This window comes from Ceratotherium simum, chromosome 23 (assembly GCF_057802395.1).
Source record: "Ceratotherium simum simum isolate JZ-2026a chromosome 23, ASM5780239v1, whole genome shotgun sequence".
Taxonomy (NCBI): Eukaryota; Metazoa; Chordata; class Mammalia; order Perissodactyla; family Rhinocerotidae; genus Ceratotherium; species Ceratotherium simum.
The window spans coordinates 5,436,609-5,462,963 of NC_141922.1; positions in this window are offsets into that span (position 1 = coordinate 5,436,609).

The window sequence follows — 26,355 nt, forward strand, 5'->3', positions numbered from 1 at the left end:
TGCCCCCGCACCAGCAGCCTCCAAGTTGAAGTCCCCTCCATATTTAAGTTAAAAGAGTGATGTGGCCACGGTAAAGGCCATGACAAAAAGCTATTAGAGGACGCAGGTGTGAAAGCAAGACCACAAGAAGATGGGAAGGGCGATTCCTTTTTTCAATTTTTTTTGCTAATGTGATCACTCTCCTATAAGCCAACATGGCAGTCAGGTGGTCAAGCTCGTTGTGTGTCCTCCTCCTGACGGTCCTCCCCCAGGCTCCCACCTCTGAAGGTAGAACCTACTTCTTGTTCTCTCCAGCTGATTGTACTGTGTCTGCTCCACCTTCTACAGTGTCTGCCTCATACTAGGTGCCCATAAATATGTTTCAGATGATTGGTGACTGAACAGGCCCATGGGGCTCTCCGGGCTTAACCAGAAAGTGTTCTCTTCTTCATTGCCTTTCTATTTCCGACTCAAGACATCAGAATTCTACCCACCCTTCCGGGCCCAATTCAAATGACACCTCCTCCATGGAGCCTTCTCTGGACTTCAGCATAAGAAGGAGTCCCTTCTTCCTTTGCATTTCCTGAGGAAGGCAGTAAATCATTATGGAAAGATGACCGCCTGGGAATGAGTGAAGACCAAACCCATGGGATGGAGACATTTCTAAATGCTCACCCTGATTTTGCCCGTCATTCCACCCCATCCCATAGAGAAAATAACAGATACATGAAAATACCGTTTCATCTTTGAGGTTTGCTCCTTTATGAAGCAGCTATAAATAGTAAACCTTGTTACACAACACACATTCCAATTAGAAGCTCCTAGTCCAGCAAGAGAAGGATGGGTCTTCTCCCTGCCATTGTGAGCAAGCGAACCAATAATAAATTCCAGTTAGCAAAAAGGAGCAGGGTTTGAACATCTCCTTATTGTTTTTCACCCTGTAAACAGAGCAGTGAGGCTGGCATTCGAAAGGAAAGAAAGCAGATTTTAAAGTAATTTTAAATTCACCATGATTTATATCTTGCCAGGTAAGTTATTTAAAATTTCTCAAAAATAAGATTAAGAAAAATAATTATAAAATCAGAAAAGTTATAGTCATATATATATACATGTATACATATATATAACAGCTATCTCCTTATGGATAACAAATATCTAATATATTGATATATATATTGATATGGCTATTTATGAGTTAATTTATACTTTACATAATAGATGTACATTTATATGATATCATATATATAATGCATATATACGCATATGAAACACGGATTTACAAATATATCAACTTACCATATAAAGCAGATATGAATATATATTATGCCCACAGATATATCATAGTCCATATACATCGCTCTACAATACGTGACAGAGGTATAATGGTCAAGCATCAGACAGATTTGAATTTGAGGTCAGACCCCTCATGACTCTGTAACGTTGGCTGAGATGCTGAACTTCCTATCAGTATGTTGGGGTCACCCATACTAAGAAGCTCAAGACTTGTTAGAACCATATGAGATAATGCACATAAAACCTCACCATGGTGCATGGCAAGTTGTCCTTGTTCCACTTATCTAGATCTTGGCACCTGTGATCACGTAGACCCCACCCTACCTGTCCTACCTGCAAAACCTGCACACCCGGCAAGGTAAGGAACAAAGGAGGTGGGCAAGGGACCCTAGTGCAGAAGGGCTGCTTGCTGCTCATCATTGTTGTGTGCAGGCACCCTCAGCTGGCAATAGGAGACAGCACTCTGAAGCACCACTGTGGCTCCTACTTCTCTCAGTTCTGTGAGAAATGCAAAAGAAAAGATCCCATCAAAGGTGAAGAAGAGTGGCTTCTGCAGAATGGTGGATCCATTCATCCCAGGCAGGGCGGGGCTCAGAAAATCTGCTCCTTGACATTTGTCCCCTGACAGTCCCTCATTCAGCCATGCATCCATCAATCTGCTCAGGCACTCTTTCATTCACACAATCATTCTTTGTCCAATGATCCAAATATATATGAACGCACCCATTTGTTTGTAAATGCACTAAAATATCCTTTCATTTATCCAACCAGTCATTCACTCTCACAGTCATTCATATATACTTATATTAAATAATTCTTTCTATTACATATCCTTTGATTTATCCATCAACATATTCATGTATTTATTAGTTGATTTACATGCCTGTTAATTTATTATCCATTCTAATATCTATTCAATCATCCATATGCGTGGATTCATTCATACACTTATTCATTGATTCACTCATTAATACATAACTCATGTATGCATTCACTCATTATTTATTCATTTACACACCAATCCATCCATCTATTCAGCTATTAATTCCTACATTCGCTCAGATATCCTTTCATTCATTCATCAAGACAAGTAACCTCTAATCCTCCACCTATCCATGTACTCATCCATTTGCTCATATATCCCATAATCCATGCACCCATGCATACATGCATCCTTCCATCATCTTATTTATTCAAAAAGCATTTTTGAGACTGTGTCATCTGCCAGCGCTGGTGATGCAGATATATAAGAACCCAAGTGTAAATTTCTTGAAATGCTGCTTTAGAGGCAACATGCCATCACAGAAAGTTCAAGAGATTTTGATGCAGCTGGACCCGGTGTTGATAATTAAATCAATTATAATTAATTCTGCCATTTCCTAGTTGAGTGATATCTGTTGGGCTTTTTGAACTTAAACGTTCTCATTCTGAAGAGTTGTGAGTTGTATATAAAATTATACGTAAAAGTTTTGGGACAATTTCAGGACACAGTTTCACGCATGCAAAGAAAGGTCCCTCCCTTCTCTCTCCCTGTGGCAAACAGGATCTTGTTCCACCTATTTTTTTTGTGTGTGAGGAAGATCAGCCTTGAGCTAACATCCGTGCTAATCCTCCTCTTTTTGCTGAGGAAGACCGACTCTCAGCTAACATCTATTGCCAATCCTCCTCCTTTTTTTTTCCTCAAAGCCCCAGTAGATAGTTGTATGTCATAGTTGCACATCCTTCCAGTTGCTGTATGTGCACGCGGCCTCAGCATGGAGGGAGAAGCAGTGGGTCGGTGCACGCCCGGGATCCAAACCTGGGCAGCCAGTAGCAGAGCGCGCGCACTTAACTGCTAATCCATGGGGCCGGCCGTCTTGTTCCACCTCTTGATCTGGCATCTCAGGCATCTGTTGATCTGCCCATTGCTTCCTCTCGTAACCCTCCAACCCCCAAAAGAGTTCGACTCTATGAAGGCCTTCCCCAAATATTCCTACGTTCATTTGTCCACGTTACTGCTCCCTCCTGGAATACCGTCTCCCATCACCAGCTGTACAAACTGTCCCCATCCTTCCAGGCCTGGACCGGAGCTCATCCCTGCCATGGAACTTTCCCTGACCTCTGCAGCCCCTTAGCTCTCCCTACTCTGGGCCAGCATTAGCTGTTACAGAGAGTTGACAACGGTCATCATCTGTCCTCTGGGTTGGGGAAGGCAAAAATGTAAACAAATGATAGCAGCGAACCGTGACAATGTTCTAAAAGGCGATATGAAAAAGAGTCATTCCGTTCTGGCCAATAAGGAACCACTAACCCTTGGATCGATTTGGGGAAATGAAATCTGAGAGTCACTAATATTGTGTGGTGCTGACTGGAGAAGAGAGACCATCTGGAAGGTGTGGGAAGGAGCAAGAGCTTCAGGTCGATTCAAAACCCACAGAAAGCAATGTCACTAACCCTGCAGTGTCCCCTGGCAGCCTGCCCAGGGCACCCAAGGCAGGGCCGGGCACCCCTGAGCTTTGTGCTGGGAAAGATGACAACGGAGTTTGGAGAGAGGTTGATCTGAATCCTGCGTCATCTAAATGAGCCTGCAGGGGGGGTACAGTCACCGTGGCTGTGTTCTCCACCCCTGGCCTTCTTGCTCTGAGTGGCCTGAGCAGTCCAGGAGGCTGAAGAGAGCCAAGTGGACAGGTGGCCAAAGTGGCTGCAGGGAGCGAGCAGATGTGACACACTCTGTGCTCCCACTAGGCCAGACCTTGGCCGATCTCTGGAATTCACTTCAAAACTTTGCTGGAAGAACATCAACTTTGTCAGCCACAGTGGACTTACTCAATGGCCTGCAGATGGCTCAGATGTGGAGGAGGGAGGGAGCACCACAGCTAGAGCTTTGGAGAAAAATGATTATAATGAAGACAGTAATAAGAGCAGCCAGCATAAGGCCAGCTCCGTGCCAGCCCTTCAGGGTACCACTGCCTCCCCGCCTCTCTCCAGCCACAGCTGCGAGCTGAATTTTGCTCTCCCCACTTTACGGATGACAACGTCACCAATGTTTATAGGTTACTAACCATTGGTGGTTATTGTACTAATCACTAGACATGACTGCCTCATTTAATACTCGCAATAACCCTGCCAGGGAAGTGCTCCATGATCCCCATTTCAAAGATGAGCAAACTGAGGCTGAGGGCTTTCAGTATTTGCACACAATCCACATTGTGAGCTGGGCTTGAACCCACATCTAAGTTACTCCAAATTACCAGTAGAAAATCTAGGTGGGAAGGGTGGAGGTTGGGAATGTGGAGGGCAAGGGAGTGAGAGGGGGAAGAAAAACATTTCCACAGAACAGCTTCAGCCAGGGTCAGAGGACAGGCTAAGAGTCGAGAAGCAGCTTCACTTTTCATCGTGGTCTTGGGTGAATCAGCTCATCCCTAGGCCTCCCATTTCCAAGAAGGGCGCCTCTCTGGTTGTTATGCTGAGTTCCATTCCAAAACCAAATGCAGCACCGCTGCAGGCTACAACATGGATGAACCTTGGAAACGTTACATTAAGTGAGAGAAACCAGACACAAAAGGTGACATATCGAATGATGCCATTTATATGAAACGTTCAGAAGAGGCAAATCTGTGGAGGCAGAAAGGAGATTGGTGGTTGCCCCGGGACTGGACAGAGGGGTAATGGGCAGTGACTGCTAACGGGCACAGGGTTTTTGGGGGGTGATGAAAATGTCGTGGAATTAGATAATGATGGTGCCGTACAACTCTGTTAACATACTAAAAACCCTGACTTGTACACCCTAAAATGATGAATTTTGTGGTATGTGGATTATACATTGATTAAAAATGGTGAATTTCTGTGGACGTTCAGCTGTGTATTAGGCTCCAGATATTTTTTTTTTCCTCTCCTGGGGTAGCACTTATGTCTAAGAAGGAAGGGGGAGGGAGGTCGAGAGGCTGACACTGTTTGAATCTAGACTTGTGTCACCCATACATATTTTCCATACATTAAATCATTAAATCTTCACCTCAGCTCTTTGCACACACACGGTTGTCCTAATTTTACTTGCAGGAAACCGAAGCTCTACGAGGGGTGATTTTAGTGGAAGGAGATGTGAAGACAAAGCACTTTGCAGCCCTAATACAATGCACAGATGTCAGGAGAACAGGGCTGCCTGTGACCATTACTAATAGTAGAATAATGACACTGGCCACAGGTATGGAGAGAGTGCTGCGTTCTGGAGGCCTTCTAGGCACTTCACGTGTTTCCTTGCTTGAGTCTTAGAAATGACTGTCTGAGGCAGGTGCTCTTCTATCTTTACCTTCCTAACGAGGCTCAGAGTTATGTGACTTGCCTAAGGTCGCATGGCCACTTGAAACCCAGGGGAATGTGTGCTGACAGTGTGCTGGGAAGGGTCCTGACTTCAAACATAGACAGGCATCACGGAGAGTGTACACAGCTTGGAAGGAGAAGGCTTGCTGGGTAAAATCTCAGATGAGCTGCCCTCTCCAATAAGAGGCATCACCTTCTGGCAGCTCAAACTGTCCAGCGAGTGAAAGGCCATCAAGGAAAATAATGAGTTTCCCATTCCTGGAGGCATCCAAACAGAGGTTTCCTGGAAAAAGATGCTGAGGACCGGGCCCCTGAGGAAGAGGTTTGACCCCCACAGCCCCGTATCACTCTTGCATTCCAGGGTTCTAAGGCAATATTTAACTGTCTCTGGGTATGTTTGAGTCTTCTGTGCCTTATATAGCTCAGCAGGTCCTGTCTTCTGTTGAAGTTAAGATTGGGGTTTGTCAGCTAACAGGTAAAGCCAGCTGTTTTCATAGTTTTCTTTTGGAAAACACGAGAATCGCAAAATCCAATATGGTGAAGAGACATACTCTTTCTTAAGGAAACCAGTGATTATGCCTCACAATAAAATGATAAACAGAAAACCAAATGGTGAATTTGCCAATTGTTCTTTGCAACTGTGAGCATAAGGCCCCTTTGGTGGTTGTGTGTATGCATTCTCTAAGTTTTCCCAGCAGCTTGATAGAAGATCAAATTGTTACGGTCTTTCCACATCCCAAAAGGAAAACAGGTCCCTGTCCTTCCCTACACTTCAGCTGAGATGCTTTCCTTCCAAAGACCACATTTGCTTCTTCCAGGTCTTCCTGGGGAAAGCAGTTTATATGGAAGCACTCACTGTCTTCCAGAAAGAGATGGAACAAAGACAACCACTTAGTTGTCTAATCAATTTCATTGTGAATAGTTTAGTGACATCAGAATTCTCACAGATCATGTGTTCATCCCCTGTCCCTCACCGGGACGGCATTTCAAAACAGATGTCACCATGAGAAGAGGGAACAGGAGGCTGCTGTGGCATCTCATATCTGCTAATTGCTCTCATGTTTACAAGGTGTTTACTCCCTCTGTATTCAGTCATTCCATACCTGCATTATCCATATGTGGCCAGGAGCCACATGTAGATTTTTTAATTTAAATTAATTAAAATTAAATAAAATTACAGTTCAGCTCCTAAGTGTTGGGAAGTCAGTCTCGTGCATGCAGTCTCGGACCCCCACTGGGCCATGTAAGAACTGGCCCTGGGCCTGCAACTCGTCCTTACCAAGAGATAAGGAGCCACTCAGCCTGTGCTGGGCTTTTCACCTTGTGTGGGGATCTCTTTCCCTGTTCCAGGCGCAATGCCTGTTCCTTCATTCTTCGTCAGCATGTGTGCCAATGGCCCTCAGGCACACCCCCAGCTTTCTGTTTCAGACTCCAGGGCAGACAAGTCTTTCTTCTGTGGCACGAGATGGGTGCACACAGGCCAATAGCCACTAACCTGCTGGCCCTGAGGGACCGATGGATGCTATAGGAGCTGACCTTGTCCTGTCTCTCTAGGTGAATAGAGCTTGTTCTACCCAGTGCTTGACCACGTTGTGTTCCCCTTGGTGACTCCAGTACTGAGAGGCAGTGGGAAGGATGTTTGGAGGCCTCCGCTGGGACTGGTAACCAGTATTCTGCTTTGCTGGGGTTAATAAGCCATGCACAGTATTCTGCTCACACTCAGCCACACTAGCCACATTCTAAGTGCACAGTAACCACGTGTGTTACAGGAAGACCTGGGTGGTCACACAGACAGGGCCAAATCCTGTGTCCTGCTGAGGAAGACACTCACCTTCTCTGAACCCCAGTTTCTTCTGCTATAGAATGGAGGTAGTGGTGCCTATTCCATGGGTTTGTCCTGATAGTTCTTTGAGATCACACATGCACATATTACATACACACACATACACCTACACACCTACACACATGCATGCACACACACTTATACCTGCACACACATGCACATATACAGTCACATACTCATACACACATATACACACACATGCATGCATGTAGACACATATTCACACATACATGTACTTACACACATACAGGCATATCCATCTACACACATACATGAACCTATGCATACATATACACACATATACACACATATACACACATACACACACACATGAGCTCCTTGAACATAATTGGATCTCTATGAAAGCCAAATACATTTTGTATGAATTTTCTTCAGACTCTGGTTTTCATTTCACTCTGCTTGATGTCAAAGCTGATTTCCCCTGCACCTCACTCCCCATCAAACTGCATATGATGTACCAGATGTGGGGTATGGGGGTAGGTGTTATTCATTTGACTCAGTTAGGTTCAATCAGAAAACAGAAACTACTCTGTGCGTTTCAAAATACAGGGATGCAAAGTCAATGTGTTGATTTGCTCTGGCTGCAGTAACAAAGTAACACAGACCAAGGGGCTTAAACAATAGGAATGTATTGTCTCATAGTTTTGGTGAGAGAAGTCTGAGTTCAAGCTGTCAGCAGGGTTGGCTCTTTGAGGGATGTGAGGGAGAATGTGTTCTAGGACTCCCTTCTGGCTAGTTTTGCAGGTGTTTGCACGTAATCTTTCGCGTTCCTTGGCTTGTAGAAGCATCACCTCGATCTCTGCCTTCATCTTCATGTGGTGTTCCCCTGTGCATGTCTGTGTCCAAATTTCCTCCTTTATTGAGGATATCAGTCATATTGGATAAGGGGTTAACCCTACTACAGGATGACCTTATCTTCAATTTCATCTATAATGACCCTATTTCCAAATAACGTCACATTCTGAGGTACAGGGGTTAGGACTTCAGCATATGAATTTAGGGGACACAATTCAGCACATAACAGTAGGGAATTTCTTACACAGGTGATGGAAGAGCTGAGAGGCCTAACAAGGGAGAAATTAGCCACAGCAAGAAGGTACTGGCACCCTTGATCTGGAAGGTGTATTAGCAGATCCTGGAAACCAGAGTATTTCAGCATCAGCTAAAACCATGGCAGATGCCATGGAGGTAGGACTGTGGAGGAGGCACAGCCATGGCCAGAGAATGCCCCAAAAGTAAGAGAAATGGGGAGAAATACCCTGGCTTTCTTCTTCCAGCTGCCCTCCAGTATTTCTTTTAGCCTCATGCTGGCCATGCCCACTGGGAAGTCAGGGACCAGGAAGTCTAGGGGATGCAGTTCCCTGCTATGCATGTGAGGCTATGAAGGGGATGATGGGTGGATGCAGAGGGCAAACAGACCACAGCCAGAGCCGCGCTTTCACATGTGTGCCCCCACAACCACACGGGGAAGGAAACACAGCCCTCATTTTACACACAAGGAAACTGAGGCTCAGAGCTGCTGAATAACTCACCCAACGTCCCAAAGCCAGACAGCATCAGAGCAGAATTCAAACCCAGGTCTGACTGGACCCAAAGCCTGTGCTCTTTCTCCTACACTGATCAGCTAGTTGGATGGCAGGGTTATGCATAATTCACATTTTTATCCCTCCTGGGACCTAACGCAGTGTCTAGCATATATCAGACATCAATGAAAATTCTCATAATTATAAATGGTAGTGGATGAGTCATTACCACATGAGTAGCAGAGACAGCAAGTGGTCTGGAATTCAGCGAACAGAGAGGACTATGTTACCTCCAGTGGTTTCTGAAGGCAGAATGTGGAATTGGAGCTGGGTCTTGAGGGACACAGTATCAGAAAGTCAGAGTTCTCTGGCTCACGTGGCTGCACTGTTCCCGCTCAGATGATGACTTAGCAAGTCCCTTCTCACTTTTCCTACCAAGGTCTCATCTCCCTCCTTTAATAAGTCAGGGATGTATTAAAGTGGAGGTTGTAAACCCAAATATGCACAAAGGCCCAGAGAGTATTTGAAATAAAGATGAAGCCATGGCAGAAATGCCAGCCCGAGGACGGAGAGACGATGAGGGGCACTAACTATGGCAAAGTGTGACATACCCACCCTACTGGGGCTGGGGACCCCTCCATTCCAGCCCTTGATGCAATGTGGTAATGCATGTGTGCTCAGTGTGGCCATATAGACTGCTTCTTCCAGGGACGCTGGGCACGTGGGTTTGAATGTGAAATTGCAAGATGTTTAAATGATGGTAATGAATCCAGATTGTTTTTTTAATACAACATGGGCAATAATAATCATCATCATAACAATGATAGTGAAAACCTTAAAGGCCTAGTTTGATCTGCAGGCCACTAGTTCTGTCCTTCTGCCCTAGAGAAACTGACATGGGCTCCTGGTGAGCAGGCCTCTCTGTGACCAGTATCTAACCGCTGTGCCTTTGGGAGGGCCTGGCTGCTGTTCCGTCATTTAACTTTCCACCCCTGAGGGGGAGAGACAGACAGACAGAGGGACAGACAGAGAGAGAGAGAGAAACAGAGAGAGAGAGAGAGACAGAGAGAGAGTTCCCTAGAAGGTTGAGACTGTGCTGCCTGGAGCCAATAAGCTCCTGGCTGTCCCTGTGTTCAGTTGGCCTTCAAAGGGCTGCTTAATTGTTCCTTGGATTGGCCCCAGAGAGTATCTGGCTCTTCACTAGCTGTCAGTTTACAGATTTGGGGCATTCATAATTATGTTGCTCAACCTGAGAAAGGCAGCCTTGGGCTCAGCGTGCTGGATGCACTGGCATCCAGGAGGCACTAGGTGGGGAAGGGGCAGCACACAAGAGGCAGGAGGGAGGAGAGATGTGTCAGGTGGCATGGCCTCAACCACCAGCCTTTCCTACTGCAGACAGCAACGGCAACAATACATCCCATGTGTGGTGTGCCCTTTACATGTCAGGTCCTTAAGCTGCATTATCCTAATCAATCCTCACTGTGACCACACGGATTAGGCATTGCTATCATCCCCATTTTATAGAGGATGAAATTAAAGTGCAGAGAGGCTAATGTTTTGTCCAAGGAAACACAGTCTTTAACTGTCAGAGCTGCCAAAACAAGTCACTTTCTTGATCGCCAGTGTTTTGAGTCTCAGGTAATCTAATGACCTGATGCTCATGCAGCTCTGCACAGTCCTTCCTTTTGGCATCACCCACCCCCTGAGGCCTGGGTCCCTCCCACATACCGCTCTGTTTATCCTCCAGCCTCTTGAGTAAGCTGTGGAGGAAGGAGTGATCTCTCACCTGAGCCCCCAGCCTCAGAAGATGTGGGGTCCAGCCCTGGCTCTACCTCTCACTCACTGAGACTTTGGGTTGCCCTCTCTTTCTCTATTCATCCTTTCACTGGCTCGTTGATTTTTGCTCTTATTTTTATTTAGTTTTTCAAATTCACTAAATATTTAATTGGCACCGAGTTTTTGAGTTTCTTAACATGGAAGCTTAAGTTACTGATTTTACAATTTTCCCCTAATATTTGCATTAAAGCTGGAAGTTTTCCTCTAAGCACTGCCTTATCTGGATCCCATCACGTTTTTCATGCTGTGTTTTCCTCAACACTCAGTGTGAACTATTTTCTAATTTCCATTGTGACTTTTTTTTTTTTCTTTTTTGACCATGGGCTTTTTAGAAAAGCATTGCCTAATTTACAAATTTTGGGAAATTTTCCATATATCTTAATATTATTGTAATTTTCTATTTGAATTCCATTTTGTTAAGAAAACACATTGTATGTGTATTCAATACCTTAAAAAATTATTTAGACTTGTCTTATGCCCCAGCATGTGTTGTATACCAATGCTTCTCACTGAGGGTGATTTGTGCTCCCTCCCGGGGGACATTTGGCAACATCTGTAAACATTTTTGGTTATTAAAGCTGGAGTGAGGGTGGTACTGACATTCGTAGGTAGAGGTCAGGGATGGTGCTAACCTTCTACAATACACAACAATTCTCCTGCCCCCAACAGAGTTATCCAACTGAAAATCTTAATATTGCTGATTTGAGAAACCCTGGAATATATTGTTCCAACATTCTCTATCTTTACTGATTTCTGTCTACTTGTTTCCTTGCTTACTCATAGCGCAGCACTAAAATTTCCAACAATTACTGTGAATTTGTCTCTACTTCTCTTTAGTTCTTTTTGACAAAGCTCTGTTCTAAAACACACATATATATATTGAACTGTTGTGTATTCTTGGTAAATTGACACTTTTATCATCATAAAATGTCTCCCTTTATATCTTTGTCTTCAACTAGCCACTTTTTCCAGCATTAATATGACTATAACACTGTCTTAGACTTACTGTTCGCTGGGTGTATCTCTGCCCACCATTTCAGTTTCAAACTGCTGATTCTGTATATTTGGAGTATGCACATTATAAACAGCAAGTAACATGGTATTGCTTTTATATATAGATAGAAAATCATTGTCCCATTTTTAGACTCTTTAAACCATTTACATTTAGTGTAATTATCAATATGATTGGGTTAAAGTTTATCTTAGAATTTGCTTTCTCTTCATCCCACATGTTCTTTGATCCTCTTTTTCACTTTTCCTGCCATCTTTCATGTAAATCTGTTGTATATCCTATATTGGCTTTTTAAAAAGCTTACTTAATTTTACTAATTTATGCTAGAAAAAGTTTTACATGTACATTACAAAGCACATATATCTATATCAATAGATATCATGGAATATACTTTCTCAAGTGTGAATCATGACATGTTATGCAAAAGTACAAGATACAAGGATAACTCTTCTGCTACTGTGTCCTACACACATTTAAAATCCAGTCTAGGAAAAGGCAAGATCACAGGAATATAAAACACGTCAGTGGCTGCCAGAGACCAGGAGTGGGAGGGGGCGAGAGTGACAATAAAGGAAGAGCAGGAGGTAATTTCAGGGAGTGATGAAATGTTCTGTGTCTTGATCATAATGGTGGTTACATGACTATGTGCATTTGTTTAAATGAACTGAACACCCAAAAGGGTGAATATTACTGTGTTTATAAACCTTGGCTTTAAAAGAGGCAACAGGAAAAAAAAGTTAAAAAGCATTTTATCAAATGCCCATTAAAAAAGGCTGTTGGACCAAGGTATCAAGACTTAATAAGAATCTCGGATAAATGGATAAAAATATCTTAGGAGGAAGTATTGATTTTCCTTTCACCTCAAATAATAAACTTTGTAGAAAGAACTTTCCATTTTAAAAAATCCAGTTTACTTTGTATTGCCTTTTTAACCATATTTCTTTGTGATATTTTGTAGTGGTTGCTCTAGAGATTAAAATCTACAAATATAAATCCATGACACATCACAGTCTACCTTCAAATAACTTTGTGCAACTTTTAGAATAATGTCAGAACTTTATAAGAGTATAATCCCATTTATAACACCCGTCACTCTTTGTGCTCCTGTCACATTGTTTTTTAAATTTCTAACCAATGATATTTAAAACCCATGATACATTGTTTTTTTTTCTTTTAACAACCAATTGTCTTTTTGTATGCATATATATGTGTGTGTCTGTCTGTGCATATATATGTGCATACACATATACATAAATAAATAATAAAGATACTTTGTATTTATCCATATAGTTGCCTTTCTCATTTTCCTTATTTCTACTTGTAGATCTGAGCTTCCTTCTGGCATCCTTTACCTTTAAGATGAAAAACTTGTAGTATTTCTTATGGTTAAAATATGCTGGATACAAATTCTCTCAGTTTTTCCCTATTTGAAAATGTTTTTGTTTTGTCTCCATTTATAAAGACTATTTTTGACAAATATAGTAATCTAAATTGACAGGTTCTTTTTTCTTTCAACACTTTAAAAGTATTATTCCACTTAACATATTTTAAAGTACAAAATACCATGCTGTTAACTATAGGTACTATTTGTACAACATCTCTCTCACCAAAAACAAACAAACAAACAAACAAAAAAACACCACCACCACCAAAAACACCCACAAAAGAACACAAGGACATTTTTGGAGCTGATGCATATGTTTAGCACCGTGGTGTGATGATGGTATCACGGGTACATGCATACGTCCACACTCATCAAAATGTATACATTAAATATGTGCAATTTTTTGTATATTAATTATACCTCAATAAAGCTGAAAAAAAAAAAAGATGCTCTGGGGGACAAATCAGGAAGAAAACACCATTCCATTCTCTTTTGGTTTCCGTTGTTTCTAAAGAGAAGTCTGCATTTATTTGTACCATTGTTCCCTTATGTGAAATGTGTCTTTTTCCTCTGGCTTATTTTAAGATTTTTCTCTTTCTGTTTTGTTTTCAGCATTTTGACTATGATGTACCCAGGTGTGTTTTTCTGTGCCCTTAATTCTGTTCAGAGTTATCTTCCTTTCATGGGTTGATATCTCTCAGCAATTCTAAAAATCTTCAGCAATCCTCTCTTCAAATACTTGTTAGCCCTGCTCTCTCTCCTCTCCTTTTGCTACTCCAGTTACACACATGGTTGACTGCTTGATATTGTTTTCTGTCTGTCAGGTGCTGTGTGCCTTTCTTCCCAACTGACTCTTTTTTATCTCTGCATGTTTAGGTTTGATATTTATAATTCACCTCTGTTCAAGTTCACTGTTCCTGTCCTCTGCTCTGTTGCTAAGCCCTTCTGAAATATCATATTTTTCATTTCTAGTATTTCTGTTTAGGTCTTTTTTATAGTTTCTATCTCTTCACAAAAATTCACCAACTATTCACTCATGTTATACCATTTTCAGCCCTTTGATGTATATTTTACAGTCTCTGTCTTATAATTTTAAAAGCCTAACACCTGGACTGTCTGTGGTTCTGTTTCTACTGATTGTTTCTTCTCTTGACCATGAGACAGTTTCTTGCTTCTTTGTGTGTCTTATAATTTTTGATTCTACGTCAAACATTGTGTGTCAATGAATAGTAGAGACAGAGCTAAATAGCATTTACCTCCAGATAGTGACATACTCTGCCTGACAGGCTACTAGCATGGGAGGAGGGGGTGCTGAGTCAATTTAATCTGTAGTTAACCTGGGAATTTTTTCCCTTTCACTTAGCTTTCATGCACAATTGGGTTCAATTATTTTAAAAGAGGTAAGAACGCATTTCTTTGGCACCTGAACACTGAAAAAACTCTAGAGATCTCTTCATACTTTATAGTCTAACTGCCAGCTTTTTGACTGTGGTCAGTCTCTCTCTCTCTCTCAACTCAGAAATCAGCTTTTGGGGTCTCTGGGTGGGGGGGAGTATTTTTTTCCTCTGGTTCTGTCCCTGGATTTCCATACCTCAGGGGATCTCCCTCTGCGTTGCTGCCCTGACCACAGCCTTCACAGGGCACTGCAGTTAGTGCACTCAGCAAAGGCTTGAAATCCTTCAGAGGGTTTCTCTCAGCTCTCTTTCCTTGTCTTCTGTCTTTGAAGGTCTTCTGTCCTACCCTCAACCTTCAGAGGCTCTCTGCAGTGCACTCTATGAAGGCTCAATGTGACTCAAAGGGATTTGTCTCTGCTCTCCCATCCTGCCATGGTGTGGCACAGAAAGCACCAAATGGGCATGAGTTGTCACTGCCATTATGGGTTGCTGCAGACCCTGGCACATACTGTTCCCTCTGTCTAATGCATCCTTGTACCTACCTCTTCAACCCTAACCTTATCACTTAGAGATTCAGCTTGGTCTCAATGAAGCTTTATATGTACTCCCAGCCTGGATAAAGTGTGTCTGCAGTGCATTTTTATATCATCTGATTCTTCTTTTAAGCAATCTCTTGACATTCTATATCTTTATGATCAGTTTTCTTCTCTGTCTCTTCTGTATGGTGAGCTCTTTGATGACAGGCAGGGGCCTTGTCTCTTCGTCTATGTGTCCCTGGTGTCTAGAATCGCACACAGCACATAGTAGGCATTGAGTGCACTCTGAAGCCACATCACTAAGGGTTTAGTGTAATATAAAGATATCAAGGGATGTCAGAGCTCCACATTTACATACACTCCTGAATCATCTTCCCACCTTGGCTTAATAAACTGGTTATCTTGAGGGTCTGAATTCAGAATTAATGCCCGTTTTTTATTGAGCAAAAGAGGAAGAGAACTATTAAAATAATGATGAAGGAGATCTTGAAGAAGTGACATTTAAAGGGCATTGTCAGGAATCCAGGCCCCAAGTCAGAGGCTCCTCATGTGACATTATTAAATTTGTAGCTGCAAGGTTTCATGGACTAAGTAGGCCTTGAAGCTGGTTTTAGCCAACCTATTCATTTTAAAGAGGAGGAAGACCAAGGCCTAGAGAGGGTGGTAGTGGTTGTTTTTTCTTTTGTTCCCCCCAATGAAATATAGCAAGTAAATTTGCAGAAAAGCTAGGCCTGGAAACTAGAATCCTATCTTTAGTCTATAAGACAATGATTCAGAATATTTGGGGCAATAAATATTCCCACCATACCCAAATTCCTGGTCATTCCGATAGCAGGCACTCTCACGCCCTCCTGTGCTCCTCTCAGCATGCACATCCAGTCTGGGTCACTCTCCTGGCTCTTGCAACAAAATTCTGCCCATTCTGCATGATGGATATCATTTTCTCTCTCTTCTCTGAAATCCTCCCTGACATCCAGGTATCTGTCACCCTCCTGTGAGATCCCACAGCCCCTGCCCCTGCCCCAGTCCCAGCAGACGTCATGCTGCATTTTTTCCCTAAGAATGTGAGCCCCTTGAGGACTGAGACACCCTCTTTTTAATCTCTGCATCTGGAGCCCAGAGAGGGCCTGGTAGACTCATAGTTGGGACTCAATGAATACTGAATGATGGAATTATCCAATGCCCGCTCTGTTTGAGGAGTTAGTCCAGTCTCTAATATTCTCTAATATTCACCAAACTGCTGTTAGGAAAGGATTAATTTCCCGCTGTTACAGGGGAGCAAATTGAAGCTAAGAGAGTTTAATTGACTTGCCTGAAGGTCAAACAGGTAGATGAAGTCCAAGTTTGTACGTCTGGTCTTTTGATTCTACATTCATTGCTCTTTCAATTGTATCTCAGGAGAGAGAGAGAGGGAGACAAAGAGGCGAGGTACTAATGTGATAGATTGCATTTATGTGTATACATGTTGATATATGTCAGTCACATGTCAAAATTGTTGAATATATAGATATATGCACAAATATATGTGTGCATCTTTGAATGTGAATATACACATGAACACACATATATGTGTCTTGTCTGGATATACATACACATAAACACAGGTATGTTTATTATACTAATTCTACAATCATTTATTTTTATGTCTAAAAACATATTATGTAATCTAGATATATATTAAAATTATACACACATATCTACATATTAAATATCAGCCTTATTTAGACGGCAAAAAGCCCTGGATCTTTCTGCTCAGTGGAAACTGTATATACAGCATCCCGTGTCTATACAGGTGTAAAGGAAGAGACTAGTACTCCTGCCGTAATCCACCTGCCTAATTCATTGCACAGTGTCCTCATCCTTGGAGACCATCCTGAACTTCATGGTCAAGAACTGTTCTTGGTCAGGGCTGAAGTCATTTTGTTTGACCTTCTCTCCCAGCTGCCACTGTGGAAAGCATTAAATGTAACTGGAATGAAATGATGGTCAAATTAAAACTGAGGGGAAAGTCAGGGAGCAGGGAAGGGAGGAGGGCAGGTGGGGCATGGTTGGGTGTTCGTCACGGTTTTTACATCGTGTGTTAGTGCACCGGGCAAACAGGATGTGGAGTTATTCCTCCTGCAGAAGGTTAACTGCACCTTCAGAGGATGGATGTCTGTGGCACTGGGGTTTGGCCTCAGAGCCTCTGGAATGTATGAGCCCACAAACAGAAAAGGGGAGCTGGGGAAGGTCAGGATCTTACCCCAATCCAGCCAGTGTTAAGGGGAAAACCTAGGGTTTGGATTCAGGACTGTCAGCCTGTGTGTCTCCAAGATGCACCCTCTTCTCATTATTTCCTGTTGTCTGCAGAGAGACTGGGAAATTGTCTCAGCTGCTCCTTTATTTTCCCTGCAGAGTCCTTCAGGGACACTAGGAAGGCTGACTTCTGAATCCAAGGGTTGAGATGTTGAGCCATGTGATGAATCTCAAGGACCAAGGAACACTCTGCTCTCATCCTGCTTCAAGGATCCCAGAAGTGCCTTTCCCTGACCACCACCAGCCCCCCTATTTTGGGACACAGACATCAAGGATCTAGAGACAAAGATATAGACCATCATGTGAGCTGGGAAATGCCTCCCCTAGGTTGCTCCAGTGTCTGGGGAGGAGGGGTCCACCCTGGCATGTGTGGGCAGGCCAAGAATCAGAAGTTGAAGGGCCATTCACAGCAGCAGAAGTGAACCCGGTGATTCCTGATGGAGCCATAGACACATGAGGCTCATATGGTCCTAAAGCACCCTACATAGTGCCCTCATCACCGTCTCGTCTTCATCACCAACATCACCATCATCACCCCATTCACCATTAGCACCTGTCACATGACTTTCTCTCTAAAACATCCTCCCCTCATCATCACCTGGCCCACTCCTCCTTCTTCAGGACTCAGCTTTCATGGAGCTTGTCACGTTAGTTCATGTTTCTCAAAACTGATGTGATGCAGGAAAAGTTACCCTCCTTCTAATGATGAGAAAATGGGAGTTCGTGGACAAGAACGATCTGCCCAAGGGCACTCAGCAAGTTTCTTATTTGCTGCTGAGGAAAATCCCATCAGGATGGTAGTGTAGCATTTATTAACTCGTCATTGACTTCCATCATCTAAAGGGTGAGTCCAATTAGAACCCTTCTGGCACATAAGAGGCTCTCAATAAATACTTGTTGAATGAATTATTCCTCATGGCCCCTCTGTGCCCAGTCCCTGTGTTAGGAGCTGGGAGTGAAAAGGTAAATGCAGCCCTAATCCTAGTTAGCCTGAGGTTGCTTGAGATTCAAAATTGAGGCATTCAGGCAGCAAATAGTCACCAGATTGGTGGGCTCATGCATGAGTATGGAATTAGGCTTTAATTTTATCTCTAGACAAATGAATACACCCACATCACATAAATACTTGCACATACATGCATATATATACACACACGTGTGTGCACACCCACAAATCATCATACTGGTGGTTATAGAAGTGGGAGGAAACACCATTAAACACAAAACCTTGCAAATATATTGTTGAAAACTCAGACCGTTGTGGGTAAGGAGGAAGAACCAAGACTCTCCACGCCACATGTAGAGAAAACGTCCCACCACTGTTGGCCTGAGCCCCCAACACAGCTCTCCCATCCGCCTTAAATAATACTCTTGATCAAGAAGTGATGAGAGCAGTAACCACGTCCTGACTAACGCAACCAACTAAATGTAATCATTGTTGGTTGAATCATCCTGTAAAACCCAAAACTGATGTTACAATCAGCAAAGTAATGATTTGTGGAATGAAGTATATTGCTAATAGATATTATGGAGGGAGGGAAAGGAGAAGAAGGAATACCGTTTTCCCAAATTTTGGTGATAAAGAGATAGAAGAGACATAATCATCCAGTGACTAGTCAGGTTCTCCAGAGAAACAGAACCAACAGGATGTGTATGTATGTGAGTGTGTATATATATATATATATATATATATATATATATATATAGAGAGAGAGAGAGAGAGAGAGAGAGAGAGAGAGAGGGAAAGATTTATTTTAAAGAATTGGCTCATGTGATTATGGAGACTGGCAAGTCCAAAACTTGCAATGTGGGCTGGCAGGCTGGAGGCCCAGGATGAGCTGACGCTGCAGTTCAAGTCCACAGACTGTCTGCTGATAGAGTGCCCCCTTGCTTGGGGGAGGTCAGTCTTTTGTTCTATTCAGCCCTTCAACTGATCGGATGAGGCTAGCCCACATTATGGAGGGCAGTCTGCTTTACTCAAATTCCACCAATTTAAACATAAGTCTAATCCAAAAATACCCTCACAGAAACATCCAGAATAACATTTGACTACATCTCTGGGCACTGTGTCCCAGCCAAGTTGACACATACAGTTAACCAAAAGCCAGAAATATAACAAAGTCCATTTCCCTGCCTTTTGGCCTCATGTGTATCCCCCTCTCTCCACATGAACCTTCAGTGGTGGTACCAGGAGACCACTGCTGAGACCTCGCTCAGTTCCCGAGAGAAAGAACCTAGTTGGCTGGCTATCTATAATGTCAGCAGCATGAACTATAGGTCGCCGCGGCTGGAAGTGGCCACACTCATCCAGGTGTCCATCCTGGCCAATCACCTGTGGTTGGGGTGGTGGTTATGATGGGTACTTCCCCCTTAGCAGAGACCACAATCAGAAATCGTCCCAAAGGGAGCAGGTGCAAGAAGGCACTCAGAATCCTGAGTGCCACAAAAACCAGGTCGTGGTGGGAATGCTCAGAAAGAAAGTAACTGCCAACTGCTAAGGGCGTCAATTCACCTCTCGCCTCATCTTATTAAAACAATGTGTCCATCATCAGGAATATTATGCTACATGCTTATGCAAGAACGATTGAGTCAGTCATGGGCCGTTGACCAGCTCTGCTGCCCTGGGATCAGTATGAGGCCTGAGCCCATACTTGACTCACTTTTTAGCGTCAGAACTCAGAGCCCAGAGTGTGAGAAAGTAGGGCGTCTGCAAGAGCAGCAGAGATGGGTGAGGTGGCCCACGAGCGGAGGGTGGATTTTTGGGAAGAGTCTACTCCAAGGCTTTGGGATGGGAGTATGTTTGGGTCTTCAAAATAGCAAGTTAACCTCCCCCTCTACACAATTCATTCTGGTCAAATGTACCTTCCCCTCTATTCCTAATAATGCATGGGCTTTGAGTCCCAGCCAGTCAGGACGAGGCTGTCTCAGAAAAGAGCTATAGCCCTGGGCAGGGATCATTACCCCCGCAGCCCACCAGAGGGCCCACTCTTGTTGGGAATCAGCCCTGGCAGAAGCGACTGGAGCATTGGCCCCTCATCCTCCATATGCTCAATTTGCAGCTCTTGGATGGATCTTTTGCCTGCTGCCCCCTCTCTCAGTCCATCTGTCCCCTTTGCACGGGCTTGGCTTCTCATGTGAGTCCATGAGAAGAGCCCCACTCTGGAGGCCAGACCAGGTTCACAGCCCCAGATTGGCCTCCATCCCTGCGTGGCCCAAGAGAGGCCCATAAGCAGGAACAGACCCCTGCTTAATGCTGGAGTCACTGCCTTCACATCCCTTCTCAGGGCTCATCCGGCTTTCTCTGGGCAGCTCACTATATCCAGAGGCAGCTCCATCACTTGAAAAGTAATACAAATAAAAGTCAGCTTTTGCTGGGCACCTATCATGCTGTACCAGATGCTCAACTTTCAACAGCTTTAACCCTTCCCTATGGGATGCTACTCTTGTAACGTGGTGCCACAGTCTGCAGCAGAACAAACGCGCTGGGCTAATGATGATGGACAAATGGATGGGTGACTTACACATTAATTGATTGTAGTCTACATTTTACAGACAGGACCTGAGGCTCACAGTTGTTGAATACGTTGCCCTCAGTCATACAGCTAAGGAACTGGAGATGCTAGAATTCAGATAAAGATTCATCAGACTCCAGACCCAGGATTTGAACCTAAGCTTGATTGCTCGTTCACACTCTTCCCTGTCCGTTGTGATTAGAAAATGCTTTCTTCTTCTGAGCTGACACCTGTCTCCCTGTAGGTTCCCATTCACGGGTTCAGGTTCTCTCCCTTGGGGACCAAGCAAAGGGACTCAGCTCAACATTTTTCCATATTAGCTCCTTATTTACATGAAGGAAGTGCCAACTTCCAGCACTTTCATTTTCTACGTACGGAATCTGAGGCTCAGAGAGGGGAGGCACTCTTACTAAATCACCTGCAAGTTCTGGACTTGAACTTGGAGCACTGAGTGCTCATCCACTGAGCAGTTCCCTGGGATCCAATGGAGGAGAGAAGGCAGAACTTCTTAAGGAAGCAAAGGGCGAAGAACTGTGCTGCAAAATGACCTACATCACTTTCCTCATACACAACTCTTGGATTCCTTTTATCGATAACAGTACCTTCCAAAGAAGTTTCCAGTGGGCCAGTTAGTTACATCCCTATCCCAAAGAACAAGGAGCGATTTGGGGAGAATGGCTGTGGGATGGTGTGGGACACACTGATTGTGCTTTGGGAGGAGAAGGCATCAGGCTTCTGGAGAAGCAGAGCTCGGTCTCAGGGGAGGAGCCTGGAGGACTGAGGGGTGACATGTGCTTGGGCTTGGGCGGGGCGACAGTCTGAATTCCACCAGGCTGGTGTGGGAACTAGATGTGGCCCTGCTGAAATGCCCTAATGGCTCTTGTGTTGTTTGTCCCCGCCTGCGTGGCTTCCATGGAAGGTTAATGACCACCTGCAACACCACAGCAATCAGACGTGGTGCCCATGACAGCGTCCTTCCCGGAACAGCTGCATGCACATCTCTTAACACCCCGCCTTTTTTCTCATGGTTTCAAAGCTCTGGGTCCCTCCAAGCAGCATTAAGGAGGATCTCCCAGCCACCCCTTCTCCTCTGCCTGGCAGGCACAGACATCCCCATCTGCACACCAGATCTCTGTGGGGTCAGAATCACCTAACTGTGCTCTGCAAAGTGTCTTATGGAAAATGGTCTTTGTGCAAATCAGTTTGGGTAATGCTGCCTAAGATTCACAATGCTCGGGGTCTATTAATGGTGCTTGGGTTCCCATATAAAGAATAGGTTGAAATTTAACTTGGTATTTCCCAAGTCATCATGTTGTTGTTGTTACTGTTTTTCTTCTTCTTCCTTTTCCCCTTCCTCCCCTTCCTTCTCCTCCTCCTCTTCCTTATTTTTTCATGAAACAAGTATTTACATCTCATAGAAGACACTTGAGAAGTATTCTTCTAAGCCAATCCTGACCAGGACAAGGGGTGAGGAGAGAAACACTCTCACCAGGAAGGGGTCTGGAAACCAACTACCCCTCCTGCTGAGCATCTGGATGCTTTCTGTGGTGGGGGTGGGGGGAGCCTTGGGCATCTGCACCCCAAATCCATGGTCAACAGCCTCCATCTTGTTGAGAGGCTTCATTTCTGCCTTGGTTTCCTGTTCAGCACTTCAGCTCCTGTCTAAGACTGAAGGTCAGCCATGGGATCCTGAAAGCTGGGTGGTCTCCTTGAATTCCAAAGGCTCTCTGATCCTGCTCCAAACCAAGTATTTGGAACCACACCTCTGCCCTGCCTGACTCCAAGCATCCCTCTAGCCCATGGGTCCTCTGTTGTTCCTCAACCACTGGAGAGATGCTCTTATTTATGAAAATTATTAAAATGAGGGCTGCAGTATATGCCACATATTTTACATGTATCATTTAATTTAATTTCATCCTTATAACAACATTGAATGTTTTCCAGATGAGGAAACTGAGGGTCAGATAGTTCTGGTCGCTTGTGAATGTAATTCTCACAACGGTCCCATGCAGTAACATTAGTATCTCCATTGTGAGGATGAGAAAGAAGATGAAGCTCAGAGTGTGCAAGCCACTTGCCTAAGGTCATCCAGCAGAAGATAGATGTACGTGTCCTTGCTTTATCAGCCTGTGCGGAAGGTTCTTGTATAAGCAGAACTAGATAAAGTCTTCAGAGAAGTGGAGGTGACTGGAAGCAGAAGGCAGGGCTGGCTTCATGGGTAGGGGACCTTGCAGTCATACAGGGCCCCATGCTCAGAAGGGCCTGTGTGATGGCTAATTTTATGTATCAACCTGACTGGGCCATGAGATGCCCAGATATCTGGTTGAACATTATTCTGGGTATCTCTGGGAGGGTGTTTCTAGAAGAGATTAACATTTGAATCAGTGGACTAAGATTGCCCTCTCCAACGTGGATTAGCATTGTCCAATCCATTGAGGGCCTGATAGAACAAAAAGGTGGAGGAGGGAGAATTCTTTCTCTCTGCCTGACTCTTTGTGCTGGAGCATCGGTCTCCTCCTGCTCTTGGCATGAACCACACCACCGGCTTTCTTGGGTTGGTCTCCAGCTTCAGACAGCAGATTCTGAGACTTCTCAGCCTCCATAACTGGTGAGCCAGGACCTCGATAGATAGATAGATAGATAGATAGATAGATAGATAGATAGATAGATAGATAGATAGATGATAGATAGATATAGATAGATAGATAGATAGATAGATAGATAGATAGATAGATAGATAGATAGATAGATAGATAGATTATCTTACTGGTTCCATTTCTCTGGAGAACCCTGTCTAATACAGCCTCATACTTGGTTTGGCTCTGCTGTCACCATCTAGAAATTCTTAACAATTTTATCTTTGAATTTACATTTTCTAAGTGAAGTCTGGTGGGACAATGGAGTATGTGTGTGAACAGAAGACGTGCACAATATGCAACCCAATCCCTGCTGTTCCATTTACACATTTCTCTGCAATGCCCCAGAAGCACGGCGGGGCATTGCAGTGGGTCCATGAGCTCTTGGAGCTCAGCGAGACTCACGAGGAGAACAGGTGTGCTCCATCTAGGACTGGGTATGGGGAGACACAACTTGCTTCAAATACAAAGGAAGGCAATGGCCTTCCAAAACACATGAACAACCAAAGAACCTATCCCATCCTTTCTTACTCCTGTGACTTTCCTGCTTGAATCAACCACTTATGCCAAAAACGATGCAACAGAAGACAAAGAATAGATAGAGCAAACCATAGTTCCTTTTCCTCTCGGTTCTTCTTTACTCATCAGTAAGTGGGAGGTAGAGAGTGTTGTAAAATGTGTCCAAATCAATACGTGAAATAACAACAGCTGAGCTACTTCTGTGCAGCGTTTCCATTGTCTGGTAAGATCAAAATACATATGCGTGTAACAAGCTACAAAATACACATCATATCATTTTGGTAATTCCACACACATGAATAATGCTCTTACATTTGCATTTAACACCGGCATTGCATAATATAAAGACGGCTGGTAAGATTCCTGGTGGCAACGTAAAATTTTATTTTTCTTTACTTAGAATGGCATTAAATAGCAAATAAAAACCACAATGATAACTCGAGAGAGAGATCATGGGGGAAAGGAAAAGACTTTAAATTTCAGTACCTTTGACAGCATGTTTTTTCTGCTTTCTGAATGAGGCACACTGAATTTTCATTTTGCACTAGTCTGCATGTTATGTAGTCAATCCTGAACAGAGTATTTTAAAGTTGAAAGGGAATTGGGAGGATTTGATTCTAACTCTCATTTTACAGATGTGGAAACAGAGGCCGGAGCAGCGAGTTGGTGTGAGAGAGGGAATGTTGCTCAGGTCTCCGGACTCGTCTCCAGCCCTGGCACCTGGCCGCACCTGGGTCGGGCCCCTGGCTCTGCAGAGCTCACAAGCTGCCTAGGGTGGGGGCTTTTCTCAGAAGCTGCCATGGGCCCAGGATCCCAGCCAGGCCGGCATTCTCTAAGGGCCTGTTCTGAGGGCAGAGGCTGTCTGTTTTCTGAAAGAATCCCAGAAACCCCTGCCCCCTCCTCAACAAAGTGTCTTTAGCCATATGAACTCCATGCTGTGAGGCCCGTGGCCCACTGAAAACCCCTCATTACGGCTGACACAATGCATGAATGTCCCACCGGCCTGGAATCCCGGCCTTATTCACTGTATTGTACCCAGAGAATGAAGGGCTCCTTTAAGTATGAAGAAAAGGGCAGGGCATGTCTTGTCTTGAGCATGGAACACGGTGTCCACCCTCTGGCTCGTGAGGCCTCCACTTTCCCACGGCTCCTCCCCTCCAACTTTGGCCTCATCCTGCTGGCTTTGAATCTGAAGATCATTTCCAAGGTTGGCCTGTTCAGTGCATCTTGAATCAGTGGAAAAGAAAGGTGCTTATGTTGGGGAGGGGATGGAGCTGTGGGTACAGAAAGCACGCCTAGGCTGGGCTTTGGGGGCGGGCAGGTGGGGCCTGGGAGGGCAGCAGGCCTGGGCAATGCTCTAAATGGCCTGGGTTAGGGAGCAGTGTAGCTGACCTTTCTTTAGAAAGATCTTTCCTAATAGCACGTTTTCTCCCAGATTGGAAGCATCTTATTTGTCCTGCCCTTAACCAAATCTGCTAGATCACTCCTTAAAATTAACCTCCTCTCCTTCCTCCTTCCATTTTCCCATCTCACCAGCCTCCTGCTCTTGGTTGGGTCAGGACAGGAAGAAAGGGTCACCACCGTCATGCCCAGCCAGCCTGGCTCCAGACCCTGCAGCTCTCCCTTCCTCTCGACCCCATCTCCATGTGCAGCCTCAGCTCAGCCCAGACCCTCAGTCTGCTCCTAACTTGAGACAGGAGAGATTCCAGTGCCAAACTAGCCCTGATGCTGACCCTCATGCTGGGACTCAGTCTCACTGGCTGGTCCAGTGCTATCATTGGGCCTCATGTCTAACATGTGTCTTGCAGCCACTTTTTTAAAATTTTAGTGAAACATTTTTCTCAATGTGTGTGCCAGCCTCCCAGTATGTAAAAGAACTGAGCTCTAGGCTCAAATTCAAGACCTACCACTCTCCAGCTGTGGAAACTTGGGTCAGTGGCTTAACCTCTCAGAGCCTCCAATTTCTCCTAATTCTCAGGGTTGTTGTGAGGATTAAGTGAATTTGACCTTTTACATTGGTATTGTGGGAGCTGGAGGCTTTGAATTTCTTTAAATTCTCCCAGGTGATTCTGAAGACAGAAGAATTCTGTAACCACCAATAAAAGAGATGAACAGGCAAATAGCAATGAAGCTCAAAAGAGGGTCAGAAGTGAGGAGTTAATTCCTTACGGTTAGATTTTTGGTCCTCAGAAAGCCTCTTCTACAAAAACAATAGTTATCCAGGACCACAAGCCATTTGACCCTCTATGAGTCACTAATGGTGTAAGTAAAGA